This window comes from Oryctolagus cuniculus, chromosome X (assembly GCF_051225735.1).
Source record: "Oryctolagus cuniculus isolate XC-2025 breed Fujian yellow rabbit chromosome X, ASM5122573v1, whole genome shotgun sequence".
Lineage (NCBI taxonomy): Eukaryota > Metazoa > Chordata > Mammalia > Lagomorpha > Leporidae > Oryctolagus > Oryctolagus cuniculus.
In genome coordinates this window covers 111,737,855-111,761,278 of record NC_142888.1, presented here as the reverse complement: position 1 = coordinate 111,761,278, position 23,424 = coordinate 111,737,855, and the positions used below count along the sequence as shown (strand labels likewise).

The following is a 23,424-nucleotide window of genomic DNA, read 5'->3' as shown; positions in this document are numbered from 1 at the left end:
TTTCTTGCCTTTTTTTTTTTTTTAAATAAAAAGATGTGGATTTGGACTATCACTCTCCATTTCTACCCTGATGTACACAAATATAATGTAAATAATCACAAGTGAACCTCTGTTGTTCACAAGAGCCATATAATACTCTGTTATTTTTAAGGGCTTACAAGCTCTAAATTATTTTTTTTAATCAGCTAGCACAATGCCTTCCCGCCACTGAGTAGTCATGTAAAGGCTGCATGATGTCATTCTTGGCCACAGAGATCCATGCGTTGTTATATTTTATTTGAATTTTTAACCATCTCAGTATGTGTGTTATCTGTCTAGCACTTAGCTCCAACAAGCGTGAGTGTAGTGTCCACATGGTATCCTGTGCATAGTAGGTGCTCAGTAAATGCCCTTTGAATGGAAATCATCCAAAATCCGGTCACGTACACATGATGATGAAGTCGTCTGTGTTAACACAGCATGTTAGGCATTCTCAAACGCTAATGCAGATGCAAATTCATACAACTATCCCACAAGGCAATGTGGCAAAATGTGCCAAAGCCTTAACGATGCTCTTATCCTTTCACTCAGTAATTCTCTAAGTATTTGTCCATAAAAAAAGAGAGATGCACAAGAAATAGAAATGCTAGTAGATTCATTGTCACATCATTTAAAGTAGAGAAAAAGTAGAAACAACGCAAGTTTTCCAAACTAAGAAATCCTATACAGTAACATTTATAGCATGAAATGCTGTGCAGTTGCTTAAAACCATATTTAGATGAATATTTAATGACACGGAGAAATGCTCACAGACTAAATTAAATTAAGTGGGAGAAGGAAAGATACACAAATGATCATACCATATGATCACAACTTTAATGTATGTATACAGGGAAAAAAGAATACTTGAGGGAAATACATGGAGATATTAACAACGCTTATCTCTGCTGTGGGATTATGAGTAACTTTCATTTTCTTGTTTTTGTAATGAGCTTAACTTACTCTAAAAATACCTTTTGACTTGGAAAAAATAAATACCATTTATGATCGATGAAGGGCTTTCATACATAACGTCCTAGGAACAGGATGTAGAGCCATTTCGCCAACCAAACTCAGTTCTTCAGAGGCTATGGGATGGTCTCATGGCAGTGTTCAATTTTCAGAAAGGCCAAATAATCCCAGAAGTCTTTTCAGGTTCAAGTGTCCTGGGCCCCAGTTTGCTATTGAAAGGCAGATGCGCTCATCCTTTTCTCTAGGCCTAGTTCATTTTCATCCTTCCCTCTCTTCATCCCCACCCCATGTTAAACTGTCCAGATCTGTGAAACACATATTGAGCACGCTGGAAATAAATAAAATCCAATGGCTTTAAGATACCACAAAGCCCTCCCTTCCTGTGTACTAATGGCTACCTGCCCGTTATACTCCCCAGAGTGGAGGGCTGGAATTGGCCAAAATGAAGGCTTTTATGATTCAAACATGAAAACTGCAAATGCTCAAAAGAGAGAAAAACTTAGGCAATCTGGAAAGATTGAGACACAACATGTACAACCTTCCCTCTCCAACATTCTTAACCTCACATAATATAAATTGGTGGGCTCTGCTGGGGAAAAAAAAACAACTATTAAGTAAAAATCCAGCCATAAGAGGCAAATACATTAAAAACTGTTCACATTTCAAAGAAATCACAGACTTCCGAGGTATAACAAAAATGTTTAAAAATATATAGGGGTCCTTCCAAATACCAGCTATTGTGCTGATCCACATGTTACCGCATTAAAAAGCACCTACCAGGGCAGATGTTTGGCCTGGAAGTTAACACACCCATGTCCCACAGTGGAGTGCCTGGGTTTGAGTTCTGGCTCCCATTCCTAACTCCAGCTTCCTCCTAGTGTAGCTGGTGGTGGAGGCATCAGGGATGGCTCAAGTACTTGGGTCCCTGACACCCACACGAGAGATCTGGGTTGAGGTCCCAGCTTCAGCCTGTGCCCAGTTCCGTCAGCTGGAGAGCATTTGGAAAGGGAACTAGCAGATGGGAGCTTTCTTCCTCTCTCTTTCTCTCTCTTTCTCTCTCTCTCTCTCTCTCTCTCTGTCTCCCCCTCGCCCACTCTGGTCTCCCCTCTCTGTGTGTGGGCATGTATGTATGTGTGTGTGTGTGTGTGTGTGTGTGTCTCCACCACCAAATAAATCAAGAATTTTAAAAATGCAATACACCTCATTTTATACACGATGAAACTGAAGGCCAAGGAGGGGCCATGAATTAGAGCACATGGTTTGTTGACCACCAACCTGGGGCTAGTTCCCACATCACCTGGAGACTCTCCCATGAAAAGATGGGTTTTTCTCCCCCTCAGCTCAGGATGTTACAAATTTTACTGGGCACTCATGCTTGGATGTTTTGCTAAGCACTCAAGCTAAGTAGCTACAAAATTTAATTCATGATATTCCATTTGTCTCCTTGTTACGCAGGATCTGAACTAACATCTATTTGGCTTTTTGCTTTCTTTCACACACACACACACACACACAAATTGAAAAAATTAAGTCCTGTCAATTTTTCCTGCTAAAAATACCTCCAGGGTCAGGAGTGTGGTGTAGCCATTAAGACACTGCTTGGGATGCCTGCATCCCATATCAGAGTGCCTGACTTCGAGTCCCAGCTCTGCTGGTGATTCCAGCTTCCAGCTAATGGCCACCCTTGGAGACAGTAGATCCCTGCCACCCATGTGGGAGACCCTGGTTGAGTTCCTGGCCACTAGCTTTGGCCTAACCCAGCCCTAGCTATTGAGGGCATTTGGTGAACAAACCAGCAGAGGGGGGAGATCTCTCTCTCTCTCTCTCTCCTGCCTCTCAAATAAATAAAAATTCGTAAACAGAAAAGATCCTACTCAATTTCTATTTCCTTAATAAAACCCATCTTGAGGATTTCATCCACATTGCTGTCTCTCGTCTAGCTTCATAAAGCACTTCTGGTCACTATCACACAGTTCAGTTTAGCATTTGTCATTGAATAGAAATTAGCATTGGTTCAGCAGAACTATTATGCAACAAGCATGTATTCAGTTTCTGCTGTATGTCAGGCCTTGAGATGGTCATCCCAAGTACACATTAAATACCCTTTGACTCAAGGCCACATATTTCTCCATAACCTCTTAAGCACCCAGTGCCATTGAACAAACTTTTTTTTAAAGATTTATGTATTTATTTGGAAGGTAGTGTTATAGACACAAACAAAGAGAGAGAGAGAGAGAGAGAGAGAGAGAGAGAGAGAGATCTATTATCAGCTAGTCTACTTCCCAAATGGCTGTACTGGTCAGGGCTAGGCCAGGCAAAAGCCAGGAGCCTGGAACTCCATCCGGGTCTTCCACATGGGTGGAAGGGCCCAAGTACTTGGGCCATCTTCTGCTGATTTCCTAGTACATCAGCAGGGAGCTGGATCAGAAGTGGAGCAGCCAAGTCTCAACCTGCCCATATGGAATTCTGACACTGCAGGAGCAGCTTACCCATTGTGCCACAACGCTAGCCCCTGGGCACATACTGAAGACTTACTAGTTCAAGAGTACTACAGACTCAAGGCATCTGTCCCCAGCTCTGCCTCTAGAGAACTCTGGGGATGTTTTCATCTATGGTTCTGCCACAACATCTCACACACTACTAGGAAGATGTCCACTCACTCAAAAAAAAAAAACAGCATGTGAAAATATAGGTTTTTAATGCCATACCTTCAGGGACAAGTGATGAGATCTAATTTTTTTAAAAATCAGATGTATGGGATCCTAAAAGTCAACTGGAAATTTCTGCTTCCAGGAAGATGGAGTACAACTAAAAACCCTGGATATTACATATAAAACAAACATATGAAGACCAAGATAAGTGAAAAGAAGACAGACTAGCTAAGGACCTCCAGACCCAAAGAATGACATGGCAGCAAGTTGGTTCTCTGAGCTCTTTTTGTCTCACATGGCTCAGGCTGGCTGCTACAGAGGTCAGTAATTCAGAAAATATCCAAAGGAGCATATTTGTAAAAGCCCCAACAAAAGCCTGCTCTCTCAAGCCAAAGGACCAGAAAGGGGCACCCTCAGAAGACGAAACATTTAAATAATTACTGTTCTACTGTAGTCAAACACCATGGGAAAAAACTGTGACCCTCAACCCCAATTGTGCCAACAAAGGCCAAGTGGGCTTGAACTTCTACCCAGTCTGGCAGTAAGCAAGACAGCAACTCTGATTTGCTCTGCTGCAGCCATGTCAGGAAACCATAAGGTAAAATAAAAGGTTTAAATAATATCCAACATTTCATAACACCCAAAATGAACAGTATTAAATTAAAAATTGCTCATCACAGCAAGAACCAGGAAGATCTTACACTGAATGAAAAATACAACCAATTATATACCAAACAGTAAGATGACTGAGATGATAGAATTCTATGACAAAGATTTTGAGATAGCTATCATAAAAATACTTCATGAGGGGATGGTGTTGTGGCATAGCAGATAATGCTGCCACCTGCAATGCTGGCATTCCTTATGGGCACTGGTGTAAGTCTTGGCTGCTCCACTTGCAATCCACCTCCTTGCCAATGCACCTGGGAAAGCAGAAGATGGCCCAAGTACTTGAACTCCTGCACCCATGTGGGAGACTCAGATGAAGCTCCTGGCTCCTGGCTTCAGCCTGGCCCAGCCCTGGCTGCTGCACCATTTGGAGAGTGAACCGGCAAATGGAAGATATTCTCTCTCTCTCTCCCTCCCTCCCTCCCTCCCTCCCTCTCATTATCTCTCCCTCTCTCTCTGTAATTTCGCCTTTCAAATAAATAAATCTTTTAAAAAATACTTCATGAACATTGAAACAAATAAAAAGAATAGGCAATCTTTCTCAGTGAGTCAATAATATATAAATGTACCAAGTGAAAATTTTAGAACTTAAAAACACATCTAGAAATGAAAATCTCAGTGGATGGGCCCAACTGAAGAGTGAGGAGGACAAAGGAAAGGATCAATGAATTTGAATATACAAAAACAGAAATTATTCAGAAAACAGACTGGAAAAAATGAACAGACCCTCAGAGACCTGTGGAACTATTACAGAAGATACGCCATTCATGTCATTGGAATCCCAGGATAAAAGGAGAAAGAGAGTGAGGCTGGAAAGTATTCAAAGGATTAATGACTGAAAATTTTCCAAATTTTGCGACATAAAATCTAAAGAATTAAAAAGCTGAGAGAATATCTAACAGGATAAACTCATAGAAATCCACAATAATATACATCATAGTCAAAATTGACAAAATTAAGACAAAGAAAAAAATTGAAAGCAGACAGAAGAAAAAAAGATATTACTCTCAGAGAAACAATGATTTGGATGAGAACAAATTTCTCATCAAAAACCAGGTAGTCCATAAGTAATTGTATAAAAAACTGAATCCTATATCCCACAAAAATTCTTTTTAAGAATGAAGGAAAATTAGGAGACTCTGTATCAGACCGGCTCTGAAAGATTAGATAAAGGAAGTTCTTGAGACAGAATGGAAATGAAAAAAGAAGAAATCTTAGAATATTAATAAGGAAGAAAAAACACAAAAAGCAAAATTATGGGTAAGTAGATTTCTCCCTCTTGAGTCTTCAAAATTTTGTTGGATGATTGAAGTAAAAATTGTAACACTGATATAGTTCTAAATGTACACAGAGGAAATATTTCACACAATTGTAAACTGAAGAGTTAAAAGGACATTAACAAAGTAAGATTTCTTTTTTTAGATTTATTTGAAAGTCAGAGTTATAGAAAGAAAGCGAGAGACAGAGAGATCTCTTCCATCCTCTGGTTCACTCCCCCAGATGGCTGCAACAGCTGGAGCTGTATCAGGCTGCAGCCAGGAGCCAGGAGCTTCATCTCCCACATGGGTAGCAAGCACTCGGCTGTCCTCCACTGCCCTCCCAGGCACATCAGCAGGGAGCTGGTTCAGAAGTGGAGTAGCCAGAGCATGAATCAGCACCCACATGGGATGCCAGCATCACAGGCAGTGGTTTAACCCACTACATCACAGAGCTGGCCCCAAGATAAGATTTCTACATTTCACTTGAACTGGTAAAATCCTATCAGTAGACTGTGATAAGTCATGTTTATATAATACAATACCTAGAGCAACCGCTAAAAATTTATGCAAATATGTATACTCAAAACCACTACAGATAAATAAACAAGATATTCCCTAAAATATTCAAGTGCCCATAGGAAGACAAGGAAAAGAAAAGAGGAACAGGCCGGCGCCGCACCTCACTAGGCTAATCCTCTACCTGCGGCGCCGGCACACCGGGTTCTAGTCCCAGTTGGGGCACCGGATTCTGTCCCGGTTGCCCCTCTTCCAGGCCAGCTCTCTGCTGTGGCCCAGGAGTGCAGTGGAGGATGGCCCAAGTGCTTGGGCCCTGCACCCCATGGGAGACCAGGAGAAGCACCTGGCTCCTGCCTTCGGATCAGCGCGGTGCGCTGGCTGCAGCACACCGGCCGCAGTGGCCACTGGGTGGTGAACCAACAGAAAAGGAAGACCTTTCTCTCTCTGTCTCTTTCTCTCTCTCACTGTCCACTCTGTCAAAAAAAAAAAAAAGAGGAACAAAAATAAATAGAAAATAAAAATGGCAGACTTAGTTCTTAATATATCAATAATTATATTAAAGGCAAAAAGGTCTGAAGACACCAATGAGAAAAGAGATTGGATCGTTTTTTCTTACCCGCTCTGCCAATCATATGCACTCTATAAGAAAATCATATTAACTATAATGATATAGAAAGGTAAAAGGATGGGAATATGTAAGCATATACGTATACATATACACACACATATATATCATGCAAACATTAATCAAAAGCAACGATAGGTGTCAATATAGGCTTCAGAGAAATAAAAAAACCAGAGACAGTGATATTACAAAATGATAAAAAGGTCAATCCACCAAGAAGACAGCAATTCAAAATGTATATACACCAAACAAATCTGCTTGTGGAACAAAATATGTGAGGTAACAATTGATAGAAGTGAAAAAATATACAATTATAGCTGTGTATACAGTGTCAACATTCTTTCTCAGCAATTTTTTTAACTTTAATAAATATAAATTTCCAAAGTACAGCTTTTGGATTACAGTGGCTTTTTCTCCCCCATAACTTCCCTCCCACTCGCAACCCTCCCATCTCCTGCTCCCTCTCCCATTCCATTCATATCAAGATTCATTTTCAATTATGTTTATATACAGAAGATCAATTTAGTGTATATTAAGTAAAGATTTCAACAGTTTGCACCCACACAGAACACAAAGTGTAAAGTACTGTTTGAGTACTAGTTATAGCATTAATTCACATTGGACAACACATTAAGGACAGAGATCCTACATGGGGAGTAAGTGCACAGTGACTCCTGTTGTTGACTTAACAATTTGACACTCTTGTTTATGGTGTCAGTAATCACCCTAGGCTCTAGTCATGAGTTGCCAAGGCTATGGAAGCCTTTTGAGTTCGCCAACTCTGATCTTATTTACACAAGGTCATAGTCAAAGTGGAAGTTCTCTCCTCCCTTCAGAGAAAGGCACTTCCTTCTTTGATGGCCTGTTCTTTCCACTGGGAGCTCACTCGCAGAGATTTTCATTTAGGGTTTTTTTTTGTTGTTGTTGTTGTTTTGTTTTTTGTTTGTTTGTTTGTTTGCCAGAGTGTCTTGGCTTTCCATGCCTAAAATACTCTCATGGGCTCTTCAGCCAGATCCAAATGCCTTAAGGGCTGATTCTGAGGCCAGAGTGCTGTTTAGGACATCTGCCATTCTATGAGTCTGCTGTGTATCCCGCTTCCCATGTTGGATTGTTCTCTCCTTTTTAATTCTATCAGTTAGTATTAGCAGACACTAGTCTTGTTTATGTGATCCCTTTGGCTCTTAATCCTATCATTATGATCAATTGTGAACTGAAACTGATCACTTGGACTAGTGAGATGGCATTGGTACATGCCACCTTGATGGGACTGAATTGGAATCCCCTGGCACGTTTCTAACTCTACCATTAGGGATAATTCTGATTGAGCATGTCCCAAACTGTACATATCTTCCCTCTCTTATTCCCACTCTTATATTTAACAGGGATCACTTTTCAGTTAAATTTAGACACCTAAGAACGCTTTCACAGAATTTTTGAATGTTTTCTATAAGCAGAAACATCAGAAAGTAGAAAGATTAGAAGACTGGGTTTCTTTTATCTACTGTGGTCCCATCATCACACAACGCCCCTGTATGTTCTAGGATGGTGGAATGGATTGGTTGTGATACATAGGGTGAATTTACTGGGTGGAAAAATATTCCATCGAGAACCTCTGGACTGACCAGGATGATCAAACCAATGTTTCTCTCTCTATGTATAAGCTCTTCCCCCCTTCAATTACATGTTTCACCAGCCTAAAACCAAATTCCCAACATGATTCCTGTGAAGCACAGTTCTTATCAGGGTACACACTCTCATGTGCATTAACCATGCCTTAAACAGCTTAATATCACCCCATGCCATCCATGCAGAGTTTATGGTGTTATCTAGGCTCTAATAAAGAAAATTATATAAGCTTGCCTTAAAAATAAAATGGAATGCTTTCACCCTAAGATCAGAAAGAAGGAAAGAATGTTGATTTTCACTTATATCATTCACTACAGCACTGGAAGTCCTAGCCAATACAAGAAAGCCAAAAAAGATACAAAAAGCATATAGATTAGAAAGGAAGAAATAGTGTTAGCTCAATTTTCAGATGACATGTTAGTCTATATAGGGAATCTGAAGGAGACTATTTTTAAAACTACAACTAATAAATGAATTTAGCAAGGTCACAGGATACAAGATAAACACTTGTGATTCAACCATATTTCTATATACTAACAATGAACACATACACTCCAAAATTTAAAACATAGTACCATTTATAGTTGCTCAAAAAAAAAACTCCTTAGGTATACATCTAACAAAACATGCATAAGATTTGCATGTTGAAAACCACAAACTGAAAATGAAAGAAATCAAAGATAAACTAAATGAATAGAGAAGCATACCATGTTCATGGATTTGAAGGCTCAGTAAAGATGTCAATTCTCCATGAATTTGTAAACAGGTTTAACGTAATTTCTATCAAAATCCCAGCAAGACTTTTGTAAAATTTTATCCAAAATTTAGAAAAAAAATTTCAAAGGAACTAGAATAGTTAAACCATTTTGGAAAAAGAAGGATAAAATAGGAGGAATCCGTTGACTCTATGTATAGTAATTAAGACTGTATGGGCTGGCACCATACTTAATAGGCTAATCCTCTGCCTGCGACGCTGGCACACCGGGTTCTAGTCCAGTCAGGGCGCCGGATTCTGTCCCAGTTGCCCCTCTTCCAGGCCAGCTCTCTGCTATGGCCCAGGAGTGCAGTGGAGGACGGCCCAAGTCCTTGGGCCCTGCACCAGCATGGGAGACCAAGAAAAGCACCTGGTTCCTGGTTTCGGATCAGCGCAATGCGCCGGCCGCAGTGCACCGGCCGCAGCAGCCATTGGAGGGTAAACCAACGGCAAAGGAAGACCTTTCTCTCTGTCTCTCTCTCTCACTGTCCACTCTGCCTGTCAAAAAATTTTTTTAAAAAAGTAAAAAAAAAAAAAAAAAGACTGTATGGATGGGGCTGGTGCCGTGGCTCACTTGGCTAATCCTCTGCCTGAGGCGCCGGTATCCAATATGGGCACCAGGTTCTAGTCCCAGCTGCTCCTTTTCCAGTCCAGCTCTCTGCTGTGGCCCGGGAGGGCAGTGGAGGATGGCCCAAGTGCTTGGGCTCCTACACCCGCGTGGGAGACCAGGAGGAAGCACCTGGCTCCTGGCTCCAAATCGGTGTAGTTCCAGCCATAGTGGCCATTTGGGGGGTGAACCAACAGAAGGAAGACCTTTCTCTCTCTCATTGTATATAACTCTACCTCTCAAATAAATAAATTTTTAAAAAATCTTAAAAAAAAAAAAAAAGACTGTATGGTATTGACAGAAGGATGGACTTATCAATAGAACAGAACCCAGAAATAGACCCACCTAAATACAGCTAACTAATTTTTTCAAAGGTACAAATGCAACTCAGTAGATGAAACAAAGTCTTTTAACAAATGGTGATGGAAAATGTGCTCATTCACACGGAGGTGGGGAGCACCTTGTAACAGTCAGGATTTTTCAAAGAAACAGAATCATCAGGGTGTGTGTGTGTGTGTGTATTTAGACAGATATGAATGACTTGATTGATTTTAAGGAATTGGTTCATGGGCTTGGGCAAGCTTTAAAATCCAAAATCTGTAAGGTAGGTCAGTAGGCTAGAGACCCAGGGAAGAGTTGATATTGTAGTTTGAAACCAAAGGCAGTCTGTTGGCACAATTCCCTCTTCCTTAAGGGAGGTTAGCATTTCACTTAAGGTCTTCAACAAATTGGCTGAGGGCCACCCACATTATAGAATGTTATCTGCTTTATTCAGAGTCTAACAATTTAAATGTTAAAACTGTCTAAAAACATACCTTCACAACACCATCCATACGTGTTTCACCAAATATCTGTACTGTGGCCTAGTCAAGTTGACACATAAAATTAAGCATCACAAACCTCAACCTAAGTCTCACACTTTATACAAAAACTAATTGAAAATGAATCACAGACTTAAGTGTAAAAATTATAAAACTGTTATAAACAAACAGGAGGGGCTGGTGCTGTGGCGTAGCAGGTAAGGCCGCTGCCTGAGGTGCCGACATCCCATATGAGCACCAGTTCAAGTCCCAGCTGCTCCACTTCCACTCCAGCTATCTTCTATGGCCTAGAAAAGCAGTAGAAGATGGCCTAAGTCCTTGGGACCCTACACCCATGTGGGAGACCCAGAAGAACTGGCTTCTGGCTTCGGGGGAAAATTCCAGCCATTGTAGTCATTTGGGGAGTGAACCAGCGGATGGAAGACCCCCCACCCCGCCTCACCTTCTATCTCTGTGTAACTGTAATCTCTGTGTAAATAAATGAATCTAAAAAAAAAAAACACAGGAGAAAATCTTCAGGATCTATAACTTAGGCAAAAAGTTCTCCGAGTTTTTTTTTTTTCAAAATTTAATTTTTTTTAAAGGCAGAGTGATCAAGAGTGAGGGAGAGACAGAGACAGATAGAAAATCTTCAATCCACTGTTTCACTCCCAAATGCCCACAGCAGCCAGGGGGGGCCAGGTTGAAGCCAGGAAGCAGGAACCCCATCTGGGTCTCCCAGGTAGATGGCAGGAACTCTAGTACTTGCACCGTAACCTTCTGCTTCTCACGCACCTTAGCAGGAAGCTGGATCAAAAACAGAGTAACCAAGACTCAAACCAGCACTTGATAGGAAAGGAAGGCATCCCAAACAGCAGCATAATTCACTGCACCACAATGCTGGTCCCAGTTCTTGGACTTGATACCAAAAGCACAATCCATAGAAGGAACAATCAATAAACTGGACCTGATAAAGGTGCAACATTTGCTTTGTGGAAGACTCTGTTAAGAGGATGAAAAAGTATAAAATGGCAGAAAATATTTGCAAGCCACACATCAGACAAGTAACTCATACTTAAGAATATATGGCTGGCGCCGCGGCTCACTAGGCTAATCCTCCGCCTTGCGGCACCGGCACACCGGGTTCTAGTCCCGGTTGGGGCGCCAGATTCTTTCCCAGTTGCCCCTCTTCCAGGTCAGCTCTCTGCTGTGGCCAGGGAGTGCAGTGGAGGATGGCCCAAGTGCTTGGGCCCTGCACCCCATGGGAGACCAGGATAAGTACCTGGCTCCTGCCATCGGATCAGCACGGTCGCGGCGGCCATTGGAGGGTGAATCAACGGCAAAGGAAGACCTTTCTCTCTGTCTCTCTCTCTCACTGTCCACTCTGCCTGTCAAAAAAAAAAAAAAAGAATATATGAAGAACTTTTAAAAATTCAGCAATAAAAAAATCCAATTAGAAAATGGGCAAAAGGCAGGAAGATATGTTTCAACAAGGAGAAAGCATGGATGGTAAAAACATTGGTCATCATTTTTTTTTTTTTTTTTTTTGACAGGCAGAGTGGACAGTGAGAGAGAGAGACAGAGAGAGAAAGGTCTTCCTTTTGCCGTTGGTTCACCCTCCAATGGCCGCCGCTGCAGCCGGCGCACCGCGCTGATCCTGGCAGGAGCCAGGAGCCAGGTGCTTTTCCTGGTCTCCCATGGGGTGCAGGGCCCAAGCACCTGGGCCATCCTCCACTGCACTCCCTGGCCATAGCAGAGAGCTGGCCTGGAAGAGGGGCAACCGGGACAGAATCCGGCGCCCCAACCGGGACTAGAACCCGGTGTGCCGGCGCCGCAAGGTGGAGGATTAGCCTATTGAGCCACGGCGCCGGCTCATCATTGGTCATCATTAACCATTAGGGAAACGTCAATTAAGATCACAATGAGATATCACTATATACCTACCAGAATAGCCATAATTTTTTTTAACTTTTATTTAGTAGATATAAATTTCCAAAGTACAGTTTATGGATTACAATGGCAAGAATAGCCATAATTTAAAAAATAATGCTGACAATACCAAATGCTGGCAAGAACGTGGAGAGATTGGATCTCTCAGATATTGCTGGTGGGAATGTGAAATGCTCCCAAAACTCTGGAAAAGAGTTTGGCAGTTTCTTACAAAACTAAACAAGCAATTATCATAGGATCCAGCAATCACACTCCTGGGCATTTATCCCGGCGGAGAAATTAAAACATATGTCCCCACAAAATCTTGTACATGAATGTAGCAATTTCAGTTGTAATAGTGAAAAACGAGAAACAACCAAAATGTCCTTTGACAGGTGAATAGTTAAACTGTGGTCCAGTAAAAAAGGAATATGGGGCCGGCTCTGTGGTATATCGGGTAAAACTGCCACCTGTGGTGCCGGCATCCCATATGGGCGCCAGTTCGAGTCCTGGCTACTCCACTTCCAATCCAGCTCTCTGCTTACAGTCTGGGAAAGCAGAAGATGGCCCAAGTCCATGGGTCCCTACACCCATGTGGGAGACCCAGAAGAAGCTCCTGGATCCTGGTTTCGGATGGGCACAGCTCCAGCCACTGAGGCCATCCAGAGAGTGAACCAGCAGATGGAAGACTTCTCACGCACGCGTGCGCGCGTGCCCCTATGCCTCTCTGTAACTCTGCCTTTCAAATAAAATAATCTTTTTAGGAATAGACAACAATTTGGCTGGACTGCAAGGGTATTGAGTGGCAAAACTGCACAAAGATCTCCACCCCTCACCCCTCCACTATTGGGGACACTGTCAATTCTTTAGACTTCAGATGACAAATTGGAAAAGAGCAGCAGCTCAGGTGATTTCATCCTGTGGCATTGTATAAGAAGTGGACAATATCTACTTTTTTTAAAAAAGATTTACTTATTTATTTGAAAGGCAGATTTAGAGAGAGAGAGAGAGAGAAGGAAAGACAGAGAAAAAGCTTTTCCAATGACTGGTTCCCTCCCCATACAGCCTCAATAGCCAGGTTTGAGCCAGGACAAAGCCAGGAGCCAGGAGCTTCTTCTGGGTCTCTCACAAGGGTGCAGGGCCTAAGCACTTGGGCCATCAAGAAGTAGCAATATCTTAGGTAATATTTCTTTTTTTGTATTTGAAAGGCAGAGAGAGAGAAAGAGATGGACAGGCAGAGAGAGGTCTTCCATCCTCTGGTTCACTCCCCAAATACTCATAATAGCTAGGGCTGGGCCAGATTGAAGCCAGGAGTCTAGAACCACCCTATCTGGATCTCCCATGCATGGCAGGAACCCAAATACTTGAGCCATCACCTGCTGCTTCCCAGGGTACAAAATCAGGGTCAGAGTCAGGACTTGAACCCAAGCACTTTGATATGGGATGTAAGTGTCCCAGGTGGCATCTCAACTGTTGTGCCAAATGGCTGCTCAAGGGAATATTTCTTAATTATTTCATCATTTTAATAAATGATTCATCTATTATTAATTCTAATAATCATTATCATGCCACACTTTACAATGTACACACACTTAAACACACACACCTTCACAAATTACAAGGTGACAATATTTTTGTGCCTTTGAGAGTCCTGCCCCTATTGACTCATTTGCAAAGAATGTGTTCTCATAGGAGGGAAAAAGTGATGGTTGATAATAGGGAAGAAAGGAAGATAGGAGCCAGCGCTGTGGTACAGCGGGTTAAAGCCCCAGGCTGCAGTGCCGGCATCCCATATGGATGCCAATTTGAGTCCTGGCTGCTCCTCTTCTAATCCAGCTCCCCGCTATGGCCTGTGAAAGTAGTAGAAGATGGCTCAACTCCTTGGGCCCCTGTACCCATATGGGAGATCTGGAAGAATCTCTTGGCTCCTGGCTTTGGATCAGCTCAGCTCTGGCCTTTGTGGTCATTTGGGGAGTGAACCAGTGGAATGGAAGCGCCCCGCCCCCCGGATCTACTTCTCTCTGTAACTCTTTCAAATAAATAAAATAATAACAAAAAAGAAAGAAAAAAAGGAAGAAAAAGAAAAAAAAGGAAGAAAGATGAAGCCGACAGAGCTGCAAGGAGAGGATTGCCCTAAACTGGGCCCCAGCCCTATTAACACTGATCTTGGCCATTTCATTGACATGTGCTTATTCGCTTCCTCATCTGCATCCCCGGCTCTGCATCTAACAACTTATGTGGAAATGTCCCTTCTTTAGGGAAGCTTTGCCAGACCTCAAGACTAGGTTACAGAGCTGGTGCTGTGGCATAGAGGGTAAAGCCGCTGCCTACAGTGCCGGCATCCCAATGGTTGCTGGTTCGAGTCCTGGCTGCTCCACTTCTGATCCAGCTCTCTGCTATGGCCTGGACAGCAGTAGAAGATGGCCCAATTGCTTGGGCCCTTGCACCCGCATGGGAGGCCCAGAGGAAGTTCCTGGCTCCTGGCTTCGGATCACATCAGCTCCGGCCATTGTGGCCAATTGGGAAGTGAACCAGCAGATGGAAGACTTCTCTCTCTCTCTGACTCTCCTTCTCTCTCTGTATAACTCTGACTTTCAAATAAATAAATAAATCTTTTAAAAAAGGACTAGGTTACATCCCTCCATTATACATTCATAACACTTATGTCTAACTTTTGCATCATTTATTACAACTGCAATTACAAATGGGTTTTTTATTTGTTTGAAAGGAAGAGAGGATAGAGAGACAGAGAGAACTCCCACCCACTGGTTCATGTCCCAAATGCCCATAACAGCCTGGACTGGGCTGAGTCCAGAGCTGGAAGCCAGGAACTGCATCCAGGTCTCCCATGTGGATGGCAGAGACCCAATTACTTGAGATATTACTGCTGCCTCCCAGGATTTGCATTGGCAGGAAGCTGGAGTCAGGAGCCACAGTTGGAGATTGTGAATCCAGCCACCCTGATATGGGATGCCAATATCTCAACCCTTAGGCCAAACATCCATGCCACAATTGCACGTTTTTGAGATTAACTACTCAATGTGAAATAATGATGTGCGAGTTTATTTAATGTCTGTCTTCCATTTGGGACTGTAAATTTCCTGAATGTGGGAACCTCTCTGTAGTTCCCTTTTGTATATTCTCAGTACCTAACAAAGTGCTGATTCAAAGATTGTGCTCAGCATAGTGTAGGGGTGAGGACAGGTTGATTAATGGGTATTCAGTTCCAGTTAGGTAGGCCAAAGAAGTTCTGGTGTCCATTGCACAGTAGAGTGATAAAATATTGTATATTTCTTTAAAAAAAAAAGCTAGAGGAGTTGGCACTGTGATATAAGTGAGTAAAGCAGTGCCAGCATTCCATATGGCTGCCAGTTCAAGTCCTGGCTGTTCTACTTCCAATCCAGCTCCCTGCTAATGCACCTGGGGAAGCAATGGAAGATGGCCCAAGCACTTGGGTCCCTTTACCCACGTGGGTGACTAAAAAGAAACTCCTGGCTCCTGACTTTGGCCTGGTCCAGCCCCGGGCCTTGTGGCCTTTTGGGGAGTGAACCAGTGGATGGAAGACCTCTCTCTCTCTGTCTCTACCTCTCTCTCTGTCTGTAAGTCTGCCTTTCAAATAAATAAATATTTTTTTAAAAAAATGCTAGAAGGCTCACAGTACACACTTGTTGGATGAGTGAAGGGAGAACAAATTAAATAGTTACTTATTGTCACATTAAAGAAAAATAAACTTTGATTTGTTGCAAAACACTAAATAGATAGATAGGAATACCCTAGAATGAAAGTACTGTCCAAGTACATTGACCAATGACAATAAAGCAATGGCCTCTGAGCCTTGAGTCTGGAGGCTCCTTGTATATTCTTTGAGGTTTAGAATGACAAGCCCTGAATGTGCTGCATTTGAATGGACATCAATGGACCAATCAACTAGACAGAAAATCAACAACAACAACAACAAAAACAACAGAGCTAATCTATACTATGGACTAAATGGACCTAATTGATATCTACAGAACATTTCATCCCACAGCTGCAGAATATCTTTTCATCAGTTCATGAATTTTTTTCTAAGATAGACCATATGCTAGGCCATAAAGCAAGTCTCAACAAATTCAAAAAAATTGAAATCACACCATGTATCTTTGTGACCACAATGGAACAAAACTGGAAATTAACTTGAGAAACTCTAGAAAATATACATACACAATGGATACTGAATAAAATGCTCCAGAATGAACAGTGGATCATAAAAGAAATCAAGAGGGAAATAAAAAAAATCCTAGAAACGCATGAAGATGACAACACAACATATCAAAACATATGGGATACAGCAAAAACAGTGTTAAGAGGAAAGTTTATATCAATTAGTGCCTACATCAAGAAATTGGAAAGGCACCAAGTAACTTATCTAATAATGCACCTCAAGGAGAAAAACAAAAACAAACACCAAATTAGAAGGAAGAAAGAAATAATTAGAGAATAAACAAAATAGAAGTCTCCCAAAATATCAGTGAAATGAAGACTTTTTTTAAAAAAAAATAAACAAATTTGATACACCAATGGCCCAGCTAACCAAAAAAGAGAGAAGATCCAAATTAATAAAATCAGATATAAAAGCAGAGATGTTACAATGGATACCACAGAAATAAAAAGAATCATCAAGAATAATTACAAACAGCTATATGCCAGGATAGATTTCTGGACACATACAATCCACCAAAATTAAATCATGAAGACATAGGAAGCCTAGATAGACCCATAACCAAAATGGGAATTGAATCAGTAATAATGATCCTCCCAACAAAGCAAAGCCTAGGACCAGATGGTTTCATTGCTGAATTCCACCAAACCTTTAAAGAATAACTAATTCCAATTCTTCTCAAATTATTCAAAACAATTGAAAAGGAGGTAATTCTCCCAAACTCCTTCTATAAGGCCAACATCACCTTAATTCCAAAACCAGAAAGAGACACAACAGAGAAAAAGAACTATAGACCAAAATTCCTGATGAACACAGATGCAAAATCCTCCACAAAATACTAGCTAATTGAATCCAATACCACATCAGAGAGATCATTCACCCAGACTAAGTGGGATTTATCCCTATCATGTAGGGATGGTTCAACATACACAAATCAATAAATGTCATACAACACATTAACAAATTGAAGAACAAAAATCATATGATTATCTTAATAGAAGCAGAGAAAGCATTTGATAAAACACAACATCTTTTCTTAATAAAAACCTTAAGCAAATTGGGACTAGAAGGGACATTCCTCAACACAAACAAGGTAATATATGACAAACCCACAGCCAACATCATATTGAATGGGGAAAAGTTGGAAGCATTTCCACTAAGATCCAGAACCAGACAAGGATGTCCACTCTCACCATTACTGTTCAATATAGTCCTGGAATTTTCATCTGGAACTATTAGGCAAGAAAAAGAAATCAAAAGGATACAAATTGGAAAGGAGGGAGTCATATTATCCTTGTTTGCAGATGACATGATTCTACATATAGGGGAACAAAAAGACTCCACTAAGAGACTATTGGAAATCATAAGAGAGTTTGTAACACACAAAAATCAATAGCTTTTGTATATAGAAACAATGCCATGGCTGAAAAAGAACTTGTAAGATCAATATGACTCACAATAGGTAAAATCAATCCCCGGAGAAGGACACTCTCTTCAACAAATAGTGCTGGGAAAATTGGATCTACATATGCAGAATTATGAAACAAGACCCCTACTTTACACCTTATACAAAAAAACAACTCAAAATGAATCAAGGCTCTAAATCTATGAGCTGATTCCATCTAATTACTAGAGGAAAACATCAGGGGAAATCTGCAAGAAATTGGCACAGGCAAAGACTTCTCAGAAAAGACCCCATGAACACAGGCAGTAAAAGCAAAAATAGACAAATAGGATTACATCAAACTAAGAAGTTTCTGCAGTACAAAGGAAACACTCAACAAAGCAAATAGGCCACAACAGAATGGGAGGAAATATTTGCAAACTCTGCAACTGATAAAGGATTAGTATCCAGGATCTATAAAGATCTCAAGAAACTCAACAATGACAAAACAAACAATCCAGTTAAGAAGTGGGAAAAGGAGATGCCAGCACTGTGGCATCCCATATGGGCACTAGTTAAGAGTCCTGAATGTTCCACTTCCAATCCAGCTCCCTGATAATGTACCTGGGCAAGCAGTGGAGGATGGCCGAAGTCCTTAGGCCCCTGCACCCACATGGGAGACCAGGAAGAAGCTCCTGGCTCCTGGCTTCAGTTCAACCTAGCTCTAATCATTGCAGCCATTTGTGGAGTGAACTAGTGGATGAAAGACCTCTCTCTCTCTCTCTTTCTCTCTCTCTCTCTGCTTCTGCCTCTCTGTAACTCTGCCTTTTAAATGAATACATCTCTTTTTTAAAAGATAGTTGGAGATTCCTCAGAAATCTGAAAATAGATCTACCATATGACCCAGTCATCTCACTCCTGGTAATTTACTCAAATGAAATGTATCAGCATATGAAAGTTGTCTGTACCCCATGTTTATTGCAGCTCAATTCACAATAGCTAAGATATGGGATCAACACAGATATCCATCAACTGCTGACTCGATAAAGAAAATGTGGTATATATACACTATGGAATACTACTCAGCCATAAAAATAAGAATGAAATCCTATCTTTTGCAACAAAATGAATGCAACTGGAAACAATTATGCTTAAATAGGCCAGTCTCAAAAAGACAAATATCATACATTTTCTCTGATACATGGCAGTTAATATGTAATATAAACAATATATAGGAATGAAATGTTCATTCTGATATATGGTTTTTGTTTTTAGCCCTTGCTTATACTCCTGTGGAACCATGGTCTTCCTACTTTTTACTTGTTGAATATTATGGTTAGTAATGAACTAAGCCTGTGATTATAGAGTAGATTAACATTGTGTCTTTGCAAAAAATAATGAAAAGAAGAAAAAGAGGAGGAAGGGGGATTTAGGGAGGAAGGGAAGTATGGTTATCTTCTTAGAACAGTACCTATGAACTACATGAAATCTGTTCTCTATATATTGATTTAAAAAAGAGAGAATGAGAAGGGGAAAAAAACACATCAAGTTAAAAAATATAAAATGTGGGCGTGAGCACTTGTGTGTCCATTGTTTAGGGGGTTTCTTTTCACCTACTAAGGATACCTTGACCTCACCCAGTACAGCCCTGGGGTCAGTGGAACCATTTGCTAGGTAAGAGTGCTATTACCCAGGCAAGATAAATAATGACTGGTGTATGTCAAAAATTATGGCTGCCATCACGTGTGTTTAATTCTCCCAAGGGAAAATGTGAGCTGTGAGAGAAAAAAAAAAGAGAGAGAGAGAGAGAGGAGAGATTCCACTTTCAACCCTGACCTTAGGGCCCTCATGCTAAGAGTTGGCTTCCCATTCCCTGGCCTCACATCAGAGCCCTCCAGGCCAACCAGTCAGGAAGCACAGACTCTTCCCATGGGAGAAATGCAGTCGTGTATGTGTGTGTGAACGCACAAGCTACAAGCCGGTATATTTCAGGGACAAGTCCAACCTGGTGAGCCCCTCGCACATAAGCTTGCTTTTTCTTTTCTTAATACACCGTGATTCAGCCCCAGGCCACGTAGGCTCCTTCACCTCCTCACCCCAGTCCTTTAAGGGAAACGAGGTCCTTCCTGGCTGAGTTCCACATTCAATCCCCAAGTTAGTGAACACTGCTCTCCTCACAGCCACCTGACACCGGAGCTATTGCTCAATCCTCCCTTGTTCCCACGCCCTGGGTTTCTGGAATTAGCTTTTCTCCCTGGGCCCCCAACTAAGTCAACTTTCCCCCCCAGCTGCTCTTCTTTGCTCTTGATTGAATTAATCCCTCCTCCCAAGTTTCTTCTCCTGACTTCCTCCAGCCTGAAACATTCCCTAGGCCCCCTCTTGCCTTGACAGTCCTGCTCTGGTCTGCCACTTTTATTCACGACGTCCTTCTCTCACGGCTGTCCTGCGCATGCTCTCTATTCCCCAGGGCTGGCCCCTTAGCCGCCAGCCATTTGCAATCCCTAAGACCACAGGTTCCTGAAATCACTGTGGTCTCCACTGCAAGGAGGTGCTAACTCCAGTACACACAGAGCAGGAGAGGGCACCTAGGAAAACAAATGTGCCCTTGTACTTGACCCTCCTATGTAACTGTACTTGGGTGCCTGTTGGTGTCTCGGGTTTACAACAATTTATTATATATTTCATAAGGAACCAGAAGCAAGGAGTTTGAAAGTTCCCAACCCAGAGATAAATGTTTAAGGAAATGGAATGCTAATTACCCTGGTTTGACCACTACACATTGTATACATGTGTGGAATTATCATACTAGATTCCATAAACATGGACAATTAAAAATGATTTAAATTCAAAATATAGGGGCCAGCATCGTGGCATAGCTGGTAGAACTGCTCCCTGTGATGCTGCCATCCCATATGGGCGCCAGTTCAGGTCCCAGCTGCTTTACTTCCCATCCAGCTCCCTGCTGATGCCTTGGAAAAGCAGCAGCAGATGGCCCAAATCTTTGGCCTCTTGCACCCATGTGAGAGACCCAGTTAAAGCTCCTGGTTCTTGCCTTCAGCCTGGCTCTGTCCTGGCCGTTGTGGCCACTTGGGGAGTGAACCAGCAGACGGAAGATCTTTCTCTCTCTCTAACTCTGCTTTTCAAAAATAAATAATCTTAGAAAAATAAAATAAAAATGTAAAAAGTGTGCAATATACAAATATTACCAAGTATTAAGGTGAGAGTGGCTTTTATCAAAACAGCTGGAGCTGAGGCCGGCAGTGTTGCCTAGTGGGTAAGGCCTCTGCCTGTAGTGCTGGCATCCCATATGGACACCGGTTCAAGTCCTGGCTACTCCACTTCCAGTCCAGCTCTCTGCTATGGCCTGGGAAAGCAGTAGAAAATGGCCCAAGTCCTTGGGGCCCTGCACCCACTTGGGAGAACCAGAAGAAGCTCCTGGCTCCTGGCTTCAGATCGGTGCAGCTCCGGCCGTTGCGGCCAACTGGGGAGTGAACCAGCAGATGGAAGCCCTCTCTTTCTCTCTGACTCTCTCTGTATATAACTCTGCCTTTCAAATAAATAAATATTTAAAACAAAAAAAAAACAGCTAGAGCTAGGGGTGCCTAAGCAAATCATAGTCAAAGAAAATTGACCAAAGTCAGCTATATAGAACTTTCCTATTTGCAGACTTTTCCTATATGAACCTTATCAAAGCACTCCAGGAAAAAACACACACCAGAACCTTATAAAATTGGGCTTTTCTAGGGCCAGCCAGAGTTTTTTATGCAGTGTCCCAGTTCATAAAAACAAGAAAAATGTTGACAGTTGCTTTATTCTGCTTGAAACGTGCCCCCTTTTTTTATAGCTGGGAGGTTAAGAAGGGAGAAGGAAAGAACAAGGTCGAGCTTCAGCCCCACCCCCCTCCCCTCCTGCCTCATTGAAACCTAGCAGCCCTCATAAATAACCTGAACATGCGTGGCAGAGGCCAGCCGACATTGCCCGGGAATGAAGGGAGAGATAAAGGGAAACCGGGAGGCATCTTGCTGGCGCCACCCCTCCCCCTCGGCCATGTCCTGGGCTCTGCGGAGAGCTACCCCGCCCTGGAGCATCTGTGGCCTAACAGGATCCCCAAGGCGAGGCTTCATGGGAGAGATTTCCGGCTTCTGTGTCATCCTGGTCCCCGACCAGGGTGGAACCCTGCCTGGGCAAGGCATCGAAACCCTGCAGGCCTCAGCTGCCTGCGATTCACCTGACGATAATAACAGCGCCTACCTCCGAAAGCTGTGACGTCGCCATGGGGTGAGGCTCATGGCGGCCTTAACTGCAGGGCCTGGCGGATTGTGCGTGTTCCAGGCACGACAGGGTGAAAGTGGCAAGGTGGCCTCGGATTCCCCTGCAAAGACAGGGCCTGGCTGCCGTCTAGCTGCTTGCCCTGCCACCCTCCTCTCGCTGCCTGGTCCAACGGTTGCTTTGCTTCGCAGCCCCTCAGCTTTAACAGCTGAGACTTTGTTTGCACACTCACAGGTGTGCTGCTCTGTGCATCTGGATGGAATGTTCCCGCAATTAAGGGGAGTGCTGGGCATTTTTCCCCCCTATGAAGCCTGCACTTGTATGTGCTCATGTGAGTTTTCAAATGTAGAAGATGATGAGCTTGTTTGCTCAATAAATATGTGTCTTTGGGTCCATTTGTCATCTCCTCGCTCACACATGCCCTTTCCCCCCGCTGCTTGCCGTCGGCTTCAAAAGCACGACAGGCAGTGGGGTAGGAAACTGGGAGTTGTTGGTCTTCTTGGACCCAAATATTATTTACAGAGCACAGAATTTACAGTCAGGAAGGATTTTTTTTTTTTTTACAGAAATGGGCAAATCCTAGATGCTCTCTATGTATACAAACCTCCTTTCCAACAGTTATGAAAGGACATTTTTAAACTGTAAATGGGAGCCCTGTTGGCGGCACATTCTCAAGTCTAAGCTCCATGAAAACATTGTATTGAGGGGAAGGAGGTCACAGGGAGGAGCTGGGGGCCCCCACTGCTCCCCAGTAATGCTGTGACTGAGAAAGCGGGCAAGGGTGTCACTCCCTCAGCCCCTTGGGCAGTGGATGCAAAAGCCTACAATGCTCACATAGACCCAGGGAAAGTACTCCAGTCCAGGCCCAGGTCAACCAGAACAGGGCCACACAGAAGTCAAGTTGAAGTTCTCCCCGCCCTGGCAGTCGTCCTCCTGCAGTTGCTCTCTCCCAGCTGCCTCATCAGCTGTCATTAGGGCCACAATGGCCCCCCAGCTCGGGGTCTCTACTTCTCAGCCTTATAAACACTCTCCTTGGGGGCTCATTCGCTGCCCCATTAGCTGGAGTTGCCCACATTGGAAGTCAGCTGTGGTTTTCACCCTTATTTTATTTTTTATTTTAACAATAAAAGGCCAGCTTACAGAT

The 23,424-nt window shown here is 42.6% G+C and overlaps 1 long non-coding RNA gene across 2 annotated transcripts; it reads right to left on the bottom strand.

The window, feature by feature from the left end:
• Positions 1 to 10,205: 10,205 nt before the first annotated feature.
• LOC149119726 (uncharacterized) lies at positions 10,206 to 22,601 on the bottom strand. 2 transcript variants are annotated; one of them, XR_016227713.1, is made up of 4 exons: positions 22,263 to 22,601; positions 11,780 to 11,885; positions 11,293 to 11,499; positions 10,206 to 10,805 (listed from the first exon to the last, which is right to left on the bottom strand). It is a non-coding gene; the product is annotated as an uncharacterized LOC149119726 (long non-coding RNA). The 2 variants fall into 2 exon arrangements; XR_016227712.1 differs by lacking the exon at positions 11,293 to 11,499 and having other exon boundaries at positions 22,263 to 22,585.
• Between the last annotated feature and the right edge of the window lie 823 nt (positions 22,602 to 23,424).